Source organism: Nyctereutes procyonoides, unplaced genomic scaffold, assembly GCF_905146905.1.
Source record: "Nyctereutes procyonoides isolate TBG_1078 unplaced genomic scaffold, NYPRO_anot_genome, whole genome shotgun sequence".
NCBI lineage: Eukaryota > Metazoa > Chordata > Mammalia > Carnivora > Canidae > Nyctereutes > Nyctereutes procyonoides.
Window position 1 is genome coordinate 30,491,904 of NW_026575131.1, and position 15,091 is coordinate 30,506,994.

At 37.5% G+C, this 15,091-nt stretch overlaps 1 protein-coding gene and 1 non-coding gene across 9 annotated transcripts in view; both read left to right on the top strand.

Annotated features, from left to right (window-relative positions):
- FHIT (fragile histidine triad diadenosine triphosphatase) overlaps positions 1–15,091 on the top strand; it is a 1,388,110-nt gene that overhangs the window by 702,558 nt on the left and 670,461 nt on the right. The gene's annotated exons all lie outside the window — the stretch shown is intronic.
- LOC129522603 (small nucleolar RNA SNORA55) lies at positions 1,738–1,878 on the top strand. The gene has a single exon (XR_008666913.1). It is a non-coding gene; the product is annotated as a small nucleolar RNA SNORA55 (small nucleolar RNA).

A 15,091-nucleotide genomic window follows, 5' to 3' on the forward strand; every position in this document is an offset into this window, starting at 1 on the left:
TTGCTGTATTTCTGTAGATGAATTCCCAGGAAGCCACAGTTGGAGATGGCACATGGCAATGGGAATAATTTGGCTATTTTACTGTGTGTCCTATGTCCATCTTTATGGAGGGCTCTGCATTAGAAAGACTTACGTCAGATAGTATTTCCATTTAAATCCCTCTTTGTGTCAAGTGGAGCCAATTACTGGTGACTACCAGAGTGACATTTGGTGAAAGCATTCTCCTCTTGTTCCCTGATAAGCATAAGGTAGGTGTCTTGTCACTTTCTTGTATTACTTATTACGTGAAACCATTCCTCTGCCTACTGTCCATCTATTGTAAAATATTTATCTGGAGTGTCTCAAGTAGTCTAAAGTGTAACAAAGATTTGTGGTTATTTGCAATTTCTTTTAAGGCTGCTGACAAAATACAAAAATTGCTTGACATATCTGTCTTGAAAGAGATCACTGAACCAAAAGTATTAGTTTGATATCTTGTTTGAAATTGAATATATATATAAAAAAGAAATTGAATATATATATATATAAATATATATATATTTACCAAAATAATTCCTACATAGCTCATGTGGATTGTGTTTAAATATGAAGTTAATTCCTAAATTTCAGAATAAATACATGATTTCCTGGGGAAGTAGTTATATTACTGTATTAAATTAACCAGGGACTGAGGCCCATGGCTGAGCTTGATGACTCCACAAAGAAGAAGCTTGTTAAGCTGCTAAGAATTTTAGATGTTGCAAACATTCCTTGTGCACAGGATTCAGTGTTGTGTGGTTCATTAGGATATATTTTTGGTTGACCCTGGACATTTTTTATTAACTAGTAGAATAAGACGATCATATGATGTTGGAGTAGGAGGATTTATCTTAGTGACTCAAAAATGCTGGTTGCATTGTAGATATAATTATGCAAAGCTAAGAATCCAGAAAAGAATTGCCAGAGAAGGAATTAAAAATAAGATTTTAAATGAAAATACCCACCTTGATTCTGAAAGAAAACAAACCTATTGCAACAGGAGCAGTTGAGTAGCCTCAAGCATAGAAAACCCAAATACAACTCACTGGAGTCAGTGTGAACAAATTCGAGGTCAACTCTTTTAAACCTTGTCTGTACCACAAGGCTTTCAATCAAGGAAATAAAGTGCGTGTTAGTTGTAATCTCCAAAAAATCAATCAAGCAGTCAGTCAACCAACCAACCAGCCTACCTGGGGACTTTTGCCTCTGGCTAAATTGGGGTGGTCTATGAAAAACCAACACTTCTTTCAAAACAGTAGAGAAGCCAAATTAAACAAAATCTGAAATGTTCCTAACTTGAAGACATTAAAGAGTTGCCAAGAAAACCAAAACTCTTAGAGCATAGGGAACTATAAAGTGGTGAGCCAGCTTTCCACAACCTGCTTTTCCCTTAAGGGATCTCTCCAACTTTTGGTTTGAATGAAAGCTGAGAAATCAGGCAAAAGATTGTGCCTGGGAGCAGAGAAGGCAGGAGATTTTTTTGGCAATCTCTCAAGGCAAGAGAGAAAAACGTCAAAGTCTAGGGATGTTAAAGCAGCTGGGACTTGATGGGATGTGATCTCAGAAAGAAAGCAGGTACTAGATATTACCCTGATCTTGGGCAGTCTTGTTCATTCCTGAAGGCATTTACCTAATTTTTATGCTGTGGAGGTGTGAAGCTAGGAAGTTTAAGAGCAGATCGCAGAAAATGTAAAGTGCTAAAACAAACAACAACAAAAAACACCTGAATCTTTTCCATTTGTTGCTGCTTTATGTGGGTGCGGGGACAGACATGCAACATTATGAGCAGTGGAATTCTAGGAGGGTTGTTTTCCTTTTGTCTTGGGGCCTGACTCCATAGGCCCCAACTCTGCCTCTCTTTGTGAGAAAGAGAGAGATAAAGAAAAGAAAGAAAAGAAAAAAGTAAGTAAATTGCTCATTGTGACAATTTCTCCCAGGGCTAAAGGTAAAACAATTGGAGTTCAGCATCCATGAAGGACAAAGGAGACTGGTAAACACTATAGACTTTCAAACTACATCCGAGAATGTGAGCAAAAAAGGCAGAGCAGATCTTTCAAAATGTCAGCCACAGTGGAGTCCACTCAATCCCATGGTGGATAAAGGCAACCTGACCTATCCCAGGCTGCCTCCCATAGCCTAGGATGAACCTTTTCTGGAGGAAGTTACCTTCATCCAGTTTCTCTGTGATTTTTTTTTTTTTTTTTTTTTTTTTTGTACATGGTACCGTAATTCAACGTAAAATCCAAGAAATGGGACTGGAAGGAAAAACCAAAAATGTACTTCTGTTTGATTAGAATTGGACGTCAGCTGATTAGGAATAGCTGATAAGGCTGGGACTCTTAGGTTCTCCATCTTCCCTGCCGCCCTGTTTTCCCTTACTCCTGGCTTCATCCATTAAATTACCTTATTTAGGCTGTAGGCATTTGGATTTGCAACCATAGTTTGTAGTAAGGAATTTGTCTGGTTTTATCTAGATGTTTGGTGTTCTAAACACCACCATATGGATCTGCACAGAAAGAACGTAGGCATGTTTCCAGTAATCTGACTTTGGGATGATTTTCTTTGTGTAGGAAGATGAGTAGAGGGGTTGTAGGGTGAATCTTGATATAAACAGAAATGCTTGATTTTTATTATTCATTTTTGCTTTAAAGTTTGCTAGTTTTTGGTGAAGCCCCCATCTGTGACTTTATCTTAGAGTTCTGTCTTGCAAAGGGGAAAAAAAAATCCTCATGAGTGCCTACAGAGGAAAAACAAGAAAAACAAGTTCAGGCAGGCTTAAATAAAATTACAGTTGGCCCTGTGAGTGGCTTCCTGGGAATGTGCAGTGTGCATTTTTGACATGGACTGCTCGTGTCTCTCTCAATGACAAAAGATCAGGAATGAGATAGGCCTTTGTAACCTTGAGTCAGCTTGCTCTCTGTTCCAAGTGAAGAAGACCCATTACTTAAATTCTGTCTGTCTTCCCTCCCTCCCTCCCTTCTTTTTTTCCTTCCTTCCTTCTTCCACAAAGGAGGATAGCCTCCCACTGTAGCATTATGGTTTCTTTGAAGACCACATGTTTCTTAAGGCTGCAGACTGAAATAATCCAAGAGCAGAATTTTAGATGCAGAGTGAGTATACAGTTTACCCCGAGTGTTTTGGAATCCCAGTGCTCTGAAGGGTATGTATTCATAGTGTGGTCCTCAGTCCCACATTTGGCATCACGCATGAGCTTCTTAGAAATGCGAATTCGTGGGCTGCACACAAACCTGGTAAATCAGAATCTCTGGAAGTGGGACTCAGGAAGTTAGGTTTTAACCAGCTATCTAAATGATAATTAAGTACATTAGTATTTGACAACCACTGCTCTAGTGTATGGATGGTAATTCATATCATCAGCAGGCTGTGCTGAGCTATTTAAGCTGTGCCAGTGGGGAGGATCTTGGTGCCACATCAAGAAAACATTGCAAACATTGCCCTTTCCACTTATTTGTCTTCAAATCTAATGTACTTAGGGTCTTTGGACAGTCTTTCCTTGGCCAGAAAATCATGATCTACCTTGCCTATTAGAGGGAATTTTTTTTTTAAAACTGTTGGGGAGATCTTGCCTTTTCTATAGACTTTTCCTCCTCCCACCACCAGTTCTCTTGATACTGTATAAAAGGTCTTTGTTAATTGGAAGATGAATCCAGAGCCTCAGTTAGATGATAAAGCAATCAAGCATTGAGAAGAAATCCCTTCTTTCTGAACAAAGAGCAAATCATGTGCCTTTAAGAGTGCCTTTAAGACTGGAATGAAAAATGACCTAAAATGACAGACCAAAATCATGGCACTTGGAAAGAAGAATCAACTTTCAAAGGACAGTGGATAGATGCATGGAACAGAAAGTTGAATTTTTAAAGGCATCCCTATGTGCATCATACATTTATTATTTTTTAATTTAATACTATTATATATATATATATATTTCTCTATATGTTTCAAATATTGTTAAATAAATTCTTGGTCTAAGACTTCCAGCATCCACTAGAAAATGGTTTGCTTATGTTTATTATTATATGTGGCTTTATTAAAAAAATGCATCTGTGTTGTGATCTCCATAGGTTGTGATTTTTTTTTTTTTTTTGGTGCCTATTCTGTAAGATTATAAAAAATGAAACCGTTGTTCCAGGAGAAGTTTGAGATGATAAATGGTTTTAAGGATCTTATTGTTTTCTTCAACGCACACTTTAAATGATTTGGTGAAGTGAGTAGAGACTCCTCTTGCTCCCAAGAAAACACCTTCGAGAAGAGAATCTCTATCTACTGCTTAATAATTGCTGGTCATTTTTAGTAACGCACAGGTTTGTGAATATGTGCCCTCTGTTGACACTTTATTAGCAGGCAAGTGATTTGGTCGAACTTCCTAGCAGTACAATCAAGAAGGAATCCAAACAGGGAAAAACTAAAGCTCATCAGTGATTCATCAAACATTATTGAAATAGGTTCTTTATGTGTAAAATCTCCTCTTTTCCCCCCCTGCTCTTCTGCCCCATCAAATAAAAGCAGTGATTCCATCTGGTTCTACCTTACTGGGCTTTGAAAGAATTTTGAGAACAAAATAACAGAAACAGAAGAAATAAACTTGTACATTTTCGAGAAAGGATGACTTCCTGGAATTGGGTATCTATGTCTAAGATGTTTATGAAATGTTGTTCTTGCTAGGCTGCAATTTATTCAAGTAACAGAATAGTATCCCAGTAAAAATACCAAAGTACCTTAAATGCAAAATATAAGGTGCATTATTATCCTACATTATTTGTACTTAATCTCACTTCCAAGTTGACCAACTAGAAAGAGATGCCAGATAGTGTATATGTGAGAGAATTAGCTTTAGTGAAAATATCCTGAAATGAGAAATTCTAGAGATTTGTTGCCTCATTGAGTATTGCTCAAAAAAAAAAATGTCCAGAGAAGAACTATAGATCTGTATAAATTTTATTTGTTCAGTTGCATTTGGAAATCCTTTGAGCTGTAAGGTTTGAACTAGGAATTTGACATAAATGAATTTGCATTCCCTATGACTACAGGCAAGTTTTTTTATGCTTAGCTTTCTTGTGATGGGATAGCAATAGAATATTTGTTACAGGATTGCTGAGAGAATGAAATGATAATGCAGGCAATGTTCTGGGTACAGGACTTGGTACATAGTAAATGCTCTTTTATGGTCTCTTATTTAGGATATTGTGTTATTTGGTATATGATGAATTTGACATGTCTTAAATTTCTTATAAAAATTAGAATGGTACTTGTATAAAAGGTGGCATTTACATGTCATCTTCCAGGCAGCAGGACATTTGGGATGAAATGACAGAAATGAAGCAAGCCCTCTTTCCTCCTGATTGGTAGAAGATCTGTTCTCGAGAGCTTATGGCTGGGTCGATATCGATTTCTAGTCTGGAATTTAAATGGGAAGGAGAAGCAGACCCAGGGCAGTGAGATGTTCCTGGACTACTCAGAGAAGCTTAGGAACCATTTAGTTATTTAAGAAAATTTTGACTGGTTAATGGACAATGCTCTCATATGAAATGAGGCTCAAGGGGCAAGGTCAAGTCAGAACTTTCAGAACTGTGATTGTGGATGGTGGTGGGGCTGCAGGTTGAAAGCAGGAGTGAGAGTATCGTAGCCAGGGATAGTGAAGGATAAAGGATCTAAAATGTGCTGGCAGGCAGCGTGAATATGAACATGGCTCTAGTGCATGAAGACCGACATGTGAGTCTCCTGCTCACAAAGCAATGGGAGAAGGGGAGTGCTTTTGAAGAGACCCTGTTGTCTCTGGAATAGCTATTTCTTTCAGATACACTCTTGCTGTCATACTCTTTCCATTCTAGATGGCAATGTATGCCCTTCAACCCTTCCAGGAGTCTAAGAATTTTATTTTATTTTATTTTATTTTATTTTATTTTTTTATTTTTTAATTTAATTTTATTTTATATTTTTTTGAGTCTAAGAATTTTAAAGAAGAGGTTCTTGACATCCATGCATCAGGAGATACGTGTCACCTGGAGAGAAGAGAATGCCATTCGGTGTCTTATCACGCTGCTCCGTGTGGCTCTGGTGGTTAGGAATGACAGAAAATACACCCAGGGAAATCCCTCAGACCATGTGGCTCAGGGTGGGATCCCTCTGAGCACCTGTCACCTGGCATTGGCCCTTAGGCTCCCCTATCCGAAACATAAAGAGCAGAGTTCAGAAATGGATTGTAAAAGGTCCTACTTCAAATCTTTCAGCACAGGGAAGCATCCCGACATGGCTTCCTGCAGGGTGCCAGATAGAAAGCACGAATGAGAAAAGGAAGAATTCCTGTCTTTGGGAATTTTGGAGGAACAATTACCTAAGTTAGTTCATTAGTTAGTGTATCCATAAATTGATTAAGTACTTAAGGACTTATTTTCTGCCAGGCAAAATGCTGGATGCTAGAGATCCTAAAGTTAATGAAAATAATGTGGGTCTTGTTCCTCGTGGTGCTTACAGCCAAGGATGAACACAGCCAGCTAAAACAAAAAATGGGGTCAGCATGTATTCAGTGATAAGGGGGAACAGAGGAGGTGATGTGAATAAAACTAAAGAATCAGAAAAAGGGGAGGAGATGATGCCTGTAAGCAGGTGCAGAAGAGGTGGAGTGAAGTGTAGGAGGAATAGCAAGTGCACGGGCAGGAAAGAACAGGCATTCACAGTACTTGGGGGCCTTACAGGGAGAATTTGAGGGAGGAAATCTTGTGCCTAAGAGATTATAGCAGAGGACATGAGGAAATGCCATGAGGCTCTCAGAGCTAGCACAGGTAAAATTGGCTAAGAATGTACAGAATGAGGACAGTTCTGGAAGCCAAGCCCAGGACCAGAGTCCATCTTCCTCTAGCCACCTGTTGCTTGCATATAGTACTATAGAAGTCCTTTTACTCAGCTCAATTGTGACTTCTCTTTGGTCAATTGAAGCATTTGGTTAAAGAAACAAAAGGTTGCTTTAAAAATAGGAAAAAAAAATTAGAATGCTATGTAAAAATTTTGTTTTAACTCTGGATATTGGAATGTGCATCTGTTTGCCAATCCTTTGTTGAATCTATACCTTAGTTAAATCCAGATTTGCTATTTGGAGTTTCACTTCCACTTTCTTATATAAATAATAGTCCTAATGCACTGCTTACAGTTTCCTCAAAGTGAAGCAAAAACACGGACACTTGCAGAGTAATCTAAGGCATGATTCTTTTGGAGTTTTGCCATGTTTTTCTCCAATTATAAAGTTTCCCATATCTAATATAAAGCCAATTATTCTTATGAGTTGAGTTTATCATCCTAAGGAAGCAGTGGATGCAACAGATCTCTTTTATGCATTTGTATTTCATCAATTTTATGTTATGCTTATATCATATGAATATAATCGCAATTATGATAGGCTTGAGAACGGATATATAGATTCCTGTTTAAACAATATAGCTGAGGGGCACCTGGATGGCTCAGTGTTTGAGCATCTGCCTTTTGCTCAGGGCGTGGTCCTGGGATTGAGTCCCACATTTGGGCTCCCCTTGAGGAATCTGCTTCTCCCTCTGCCTTTGTCTCTGCCTCTCTATGTCTCTCATGAATAAATAAATGAAATCTTTAAAAAACAAACAAAAACCAACCAAACAAAAACATACAACTGAGCTGATGGAAGTAGATTGTATGATGTGCTGGGAAGGCGCTTACACAACAGGTGTTCTGAGCACCAAGGACAATCACTCATTCTGATTGAAAAAGAAATGGAGAGCTTGGGTTAATCCAGCTGTGTGATTAGCTGATTGTCAGTAAGAATGTTTCTATTTTCCTACTGTCTTAGTAAAAGGGAGTTGATAATCAAATGTGAACAATTTCTTTTAAATTTGAATTGTAGAGTTTCTTAAGTTAATATATAGTTAGCCTCTGTAAGTATGTTGGGCCTTTCTTAATTTTTAAAAAAAAAATTCCATAATACTATAATACATTAGTCCACGTAGCTATTGTTGAACTTGAAATATGTATACATTTATTAATTCAAGTGATTAGTTGTGAATTTGTACATAGGGTAGGAAATACCTTCGATTAATTTAGGCAAACACCTGATAGTTAGATACTTGTTTGTAAAATATATTTAGATGTGGATTTTCCCTGAATTTGGTTATGAATCGTTTTGCATGAGTGACCCTCTGTCAAATTTAGTAGTGTGAATTCAAAACTGTCTTTGTTAGCTACCTGCTACTTTTTGTCTTTTTTTAATGTCCACTTCTGAAAGTTTACTTTCTACTATAGTGCATTGTGAGAATTAGGTTCTGGGGAAGAACAAATAGAATTAAAGACTTAATCTCTGATCTCAGAAGCAATGATCTATTGGAAGATGGTGTGTGTATTCACAGAATCAGGTGGATAGGCATCAACTTCTCAAAGCATACTAGATAAATGATATATAAATATGGATGGGATGCTGTAAATATGGATGGGATGCTTCTTTCAAAGAAGCATCATAGGAAAACTGAGGGTATTTTTCTTTTTAAAGTTTGATACATTGAGAAAATTTGATTTTTTTCAATCAAGAAGCAGAATAGTATAGTAGTTAAATGGTGGGCTTGAGAGCTGTGCAAATCTAGATTCAGATCTTGGCTCCACCACTTAGTACGTATGTGCCCTTGGGGGGAAAAAAAACATTCTCTGTCACAGTTGTTCACCTGTTTTATGGAGATGGTGGGATCCATTTCCTATGTTGGGAAGATTAAATGAATTTTTACATTTATAGCACTTAATGTTTGAAATATACTAAATTTCACAAATGCTAGCTGCTGTTATTGTTATGATTATGGTATATTCACAATTTTATATAGAATAGTGGAATTAAGCTTGTATTACAACCTAAATTCTGGTTTTATATCTGCCTCTAACAAGTTAGCTGATCATGGGAAATGGGCCAACATCTGAAGTTTATCATTCATTAGATAATGTTTAAAATCCTTTTCAACTCAGATATGAGGCTGATGATGCAATTGAGTCCACAATTAAGCAGCTTATTTGGGAGCAATAAAATGGAGTATTTAAGACCATGTCCTTACCTCCTTCCCCATCTTATCCCATACACAAAAAATAATCTCAAAATATATCGAAGACTTGAACATAAGATCTGAAAACAGAACACTCTTAGAGGAAAAAATAGGGAATAATCCCCTTGACATAGGTCTTGGCAATGTGCTTTTGGATTTGACACCAAAAGTACAAACAACAAATGAAGAAATTGAGATGTAGAACTATGTCAGACTAAAAAGCTTCTGTACAGCAAAGGAAATAATCAACAAAATGAAAAGGCAACCTATAGAATTGAGAGAAAATATTTGCAATTATGTATCTGGTACAAAGTTAATATTGAAAATATATAAGGAACTCCTACAGCTCAATAGAAAAAAATGTGATAAAAAATGTGCAAAGGAACTGAATAGACATTTCTCCAAAGAAGATATGCATGTGGTCATCGTGAAAAGATGCTCGATATGGAACCAAGTTAAGTACTGGTCAATGGATGAGTGAATAAAGAAGATGTGGGATGTATGTATGTATAATGAAATATTGTGCCATGAGAAAGAAGGAAATCATGTTATTGGAGACAACACTGATGGACCTTGAGGGCATTTTGCTAAGTGAAATAACTCAGAGAAAAACAAATACTGGGTATTAGTTATATTTGGGAGCTAACAAAGCTAAACGTTTAGAAACTGAGATGAGAATGGTGATTATCAGGGCCTGGGGTAGGGGAAAATGGGAGATGTTTATCCAAGAGTACATACTTCCAGTTAGAAGATGAATAAGTTGGGGGATCCCTGGGGGGCTCAGTGGTTTGGCGCCTGCCTTTGGCCAAGGGCATGATCCTGGGGTCCCAGGATCGAGTCCCACGTCGGGCTCCCAGCATGGAGCCTGCTTCTCCCTCTGCCTGTGCCTCTGCGTCTCTCTCTCTGTGTCTATCATGAATAAATAAATAAATAAATAATAATATTTAGAAGATGAATAAGTTGGAATCTAATGTACATTGTGGTTCTTGTAGTTAATAATACTTCATTATATATTTGAAAGTTGCTAAGAGTCGATCTTAAATGTTCTCATCATAAAAATGAAATAGTTATTGGACACCTGGGTGGCTCACTGATTGAGCATCTGCCTTGGGCTCAGGGCATGAACCTGGGGTCCTGAGATCAAGTCCTACATTGGGCTCCCCATGAGGAGACTGCTTCTCCCTCTGCATATGTCTCTGCCCCTCATTGTGTCCCTCATTAATAAATAAATAAATTCTTAAAAAAAGAAATGGTTATTTATTATATGAAGTGATAAAAATGTTAGTTAAAACTATGGTGGTAATAGTTTTACAGTATGTAAGTATCAAATTAACACATTTTATAATTTAAACTCACACAATGTTGTATGTCAATTATATCTCAAAGCTAGAGGAGGTGGCAGTAAAAGACCATGGTTTTAGGAGTTTGACAGATGCTCATTTGGTGCCTGATTATTTAGTTTGCTGTGGGACCACAAGTGGATGGCATAACTCCTTTGATATTATTTACTTCATCTGCTCATTTAAAAAGAGGATAAAAATTATACCCAACTTCTAGAGTTGCTTACTAATTAAATGATGAGACATGTCATCACCCAGCTCAGTATCTGGTACACAGTAAACTCAACATGGTGGTAGTGGTGGTGGGATGATGGTGGTGGTAGTGATGTGCTGTGTTGGATATAGGGCAAGGATTCAGTAGGTTTTGGCCAAATGAATGATTAATAGAGCTTTCCTTTTTTTTTTTTCTAAGTTAAGTGGCTCACAGGAAGCCCTTCTAAGGACATATAGAATTTTATAACTTAATGGAGTGTTTATTTATGGTTTGGATGTATTATATAATCACTTCCCTCTTATTGCAAATCTGCCCAGCTTCCCTCTGCCTAAATGACATCAGTATCCATATTAAGAAAAATCCTTGCCTGGCTCCAAGAGTCTTGCCCACATGTCTATCTAAGATTTATTGATGCCAGCTATTGATCAAGAGCATCAGTGATGGGTTTTTAAGGTAGATGTTCTCCTCAATTTGTTTGCCACTTTGAAAATTTTCAAGAAAGCTATACTGAACTTGAGATTTTAATGGGTCTCATCTGTGAATTTGAGCCAGAGATGGACGTACATAAAAAAGTAGTACGAAATAGGAGGAACCCATTAGATGTTCTACTTTATTTCTACTCAGTAAACAGTTTTTATTTTTCCTATAGTCTGTGTGGTTTCATTCACAGCCTCACATTCTGGGAAACAGATGAAGAATTAAAAGAATCTCAGATTAAAAATCTTTTTTCTAGACATCAGGGTAATATCCCCTAAAGGCGGGTGGCCTTTTAAAATGCATACCCTGTAAGAAAATGAATAAAATTTGAACTGTGTTAATTTTAACATAAAATACTTCAGAAATGAAAATTATACATCTTTTGGCTCAGATCTATGAAATAAGCAAAATGTATGGATTAGGATGGACTCCATGATGGCAGAGTTGTTTGGTCTCTTTTGTTCACTTCTGGGTTCCCAGAACCTAGGACAGTGCCTAGCATGAATATACAACATAGATGTGTTGATTAGATTTTTTAAAAGAAGTAACCCATTCTGGCATTTGTCTTTCTCCGTAAAGGAACCAAAAGGCAGCCTAGGCTTGCACGTGCCCACCCATGAAGCATTTGCCTTGCTACCTCACCTATGGAAATGAAATGTTTACTTTGATATAGCAGGCGTGTGTACCATTCTTCATAAACCTAGTTGGTGGTAAAAAAATTCAGGTTTTTTTTTATTACATCATGAAGTATATAATTCTTCAATACTGCATCAACTCTTGGATCACATGGGGGTCTGTGAAAAACTGCCTTGCCATCACATCTGAATTTTTCATTTAAAAATCAACTCCAATAACACTCAGTCATTTATAAGTTAGAGTCTCTGGAAGCGTTGGTGGCTGTATTTGCATACTTTATCCATTAAGCATGTTTTTAAAGGATTGCAAGTTTATAGCTTGCAGTTACTTCCCATCGGGCTTTGGCTAGAGACTGGTATGCACTGGACAGCCTATGTTTCAGCAGAAATCACAGAGGAAAACATGTGCATGCTGATGGTTTGCTGCTGGTGCACACAGTCATCCTGTGGCCGACTGGTGGATAAGAGGTGATCCTATGATGCATCACTGCTTTCCTTCTGTGCCATTGATTCTGTTTGGTCAGTACAGTTCAGCCATGCACTACGTATGTTACCCTTTTCATTGCAAGGAATACTATTTTTACCCCAGATTTATTTGTTTGCAGGCAATATAAAATAAAGGGAAAAAGAAAACCTCTGATCTATGTTACAGATGAGAAAAACATTGTAACAAACAATACCTCTTTCCTTTGGCATAAAACTATGAATGTTGTAGTTAGTAAAACGTTACTTCAAAACTGACAGGGAAAAGTATAAAAACTGTGATTGGGGGGTGGGAGGCAGTGGTTAAGAGATTTGAGAGATTTTTTATTTTAATGAAACTGAGAAATCTGCAAAAATGTTTCAAAATAATTAGGCAAAAATGCAGGAGTGAATTGAAGAGAAATTATTCTTTCTGATATCTCTTTGGGATGAAGCAAGCATTTATCTAGAGTAGCTCTAGTATGAGTCTGTCAGGTGTTAAAGAAGATGGTTTGAAAAGACAGTTTGAATTTATTATTAGAACCTGAAATGGAGACAAGGTAATGTATATCAGGCAGTATTTTCAGTGGTGGAGAAATGCAACAGTATTACTCCGGGGGTCCTTGTGGAAAACCAGGGTGGCGTGATTATTTTCACCCTCGTGGGTCAGATTGATAGACACTTAGACTTATCCCATAGGGCACCACCCCCAGCCCTCATGCCTCAAGATGGAGGAGAAGGAAGAAAGGAAGAAAGTTTGTCTGAAAGGCAAAGACTTAATCATGGGGACCTTTGGTTCTTGCTGAGTGTTTAACTTGACCATTCTTTCAAAGTGACTACAACATAGAGATTTTGCTGTCAGTAGTGATTTGGAAGAATAAATATCCAAATGCTGAGAGCTGAACAGTGGGATACAACTTTGAAAGATTCCCAAAGGGAAGAGTGAATGTTGGGAGAAATAGTGGGTACAGATGAGATGGATATTACCCATCAGCTGTCAAGTTGACAGTTCTTCCAGCAAGTGTTTTGGTCTCTCTTGACCTTATAAGTAAAAAAAAAAAAAAAAAAAAAAAAAAAAGTGAGACATTTTTAAAAATCATCAAATATAAATGATATGTGAGGTGATGTTGGTAGGTGGCAAAATCCAAGAAGGCATGTTGTCTAGTGTGGCCATCCATTAACTTTGTTCTTTTTGTACGTTCCACTCCTAGTAGAATGATGTGAGTTTTATGTACTAGGGGCCCTTGTTCTTTGAAAAACATTTCTTAAGGATCCTGTGACCCTTCTCAATTGCTTTGCTGTGAAAATTAGAATTCATCCTTATTAGACAAGTGACCTATACTCTGTATCCTGCTTATGAAGTATTGATAAACCATCCTCAAAGGCTTTTAAAAGAGTGTCTGTTTAGATAAAAATTCCACAAAGAGGAATTTGGCCATAATCTAACTTTGTACTCAGTTTTTATCGTTATTCTGTCAGCATGTAGTAGGTTATTCATATGGGTTATCTATATAGTACTTTATTAACCTATGCTACTGTAGACAGTCCACATGTATTATATGCCAACATGGATACATATTCACACACATTTTCACCCACTCTTTCCTTTTCTCAGGTAATTATAATAGCTATCCCGATTTTCCTTTGTTACCTAAATTAGCTTCAGCACTCATTTATTGGGTACCTGCAATGTTCCAGAAGCTCAGTTGGCTCTGAGGATTAAAAATGAGGCCCCTGATTTCTGGGAGTTTTGTGGCAATGGGGTAAACAGAGGTACAAATAGTGTTTTATTTCTTCCCTAATAAAAATAGGCAAGGGGCATGGGGTACACGACCGGACACGTAGTTTATTTTATTTTTTATTTTTTATTTTGGAAACGTAGTTTATTTTATGTCAGGCCGGTCATGAAAAGGTAGCAAGAGAAAACTGAGTTGGCATTAGAGAGTCAGTAAGTGCTCACTGCAAGGGTGAGTTTGCCAGGTATTTGGGGCAGAGGGAGCAATGTCGGCAAAGGTACCAGGTAGGAGTGGGTGCTTAGGAGATGGGGGAATAGTGCCTTTGGTGTGACAGCTCTGCCACTGGCTAGGTGTGTGGCCACAGACAGGATATTTTATTTTATTGAGGCTTCTTCCTTCACTAACAAAATAACAAATCATTTAAAAATAACAAAAAATATATATTGAAAGCATAGGTGTTAGCTCATTTTTAAGAGAGTGTGTATGGGAAAATGGGTTGAAGAGAGCTCGTGGCAAAAGACGGGGCCAGTCTGGCAGGCAGTGAGCACCGGTGTGCCATGCTAGGGCATGCTGGACCAACTCAGTAGTTAAGGGTGAGTCTGCAGAGGTTTGGAAATTGAGAGAGCTTCTACTCTTCTACAATGTGTTAATTGTTAATCACTGTGTTGGGAAAAGTTAAAATACTAAATTATCGGACCTATATCATAAAAGGAAATTATGAAGCCAAGGATGCTGGATGAAGGAGCAAAAGGAAGAGAACGGTAATATTTTGGTTGTGTTTTTTTTTTTTTGTAAATGTATTCAGGAAAACCAAAGCTGAGACAAGACAAAGGAGCAATCTTATTTTAGAGTACTCAAGGATTATCGCTGCCCTGAAACTCACTGCCCTTGAAACTATTGGCTTAATCTCAAAGGATGAAAACTTCTGGAAGTGGTAAAAAGAGATCTTTGATCAGCAGAGTACATCAAACCTTTTATGGATGTAATCCCTACAATGTTCAGTAAAAGCTTCCAGTCATCAAAGAGCCTGTGACTATTATCTAAACTTGATGGAGGTAAGTGCAGGAAGCAGAAACATAAAAAATACCAGATGAGATTTACAAAAATATGGTGAAGAGTAAAGTGCTCTGTTTGGGGAGATAATGATATA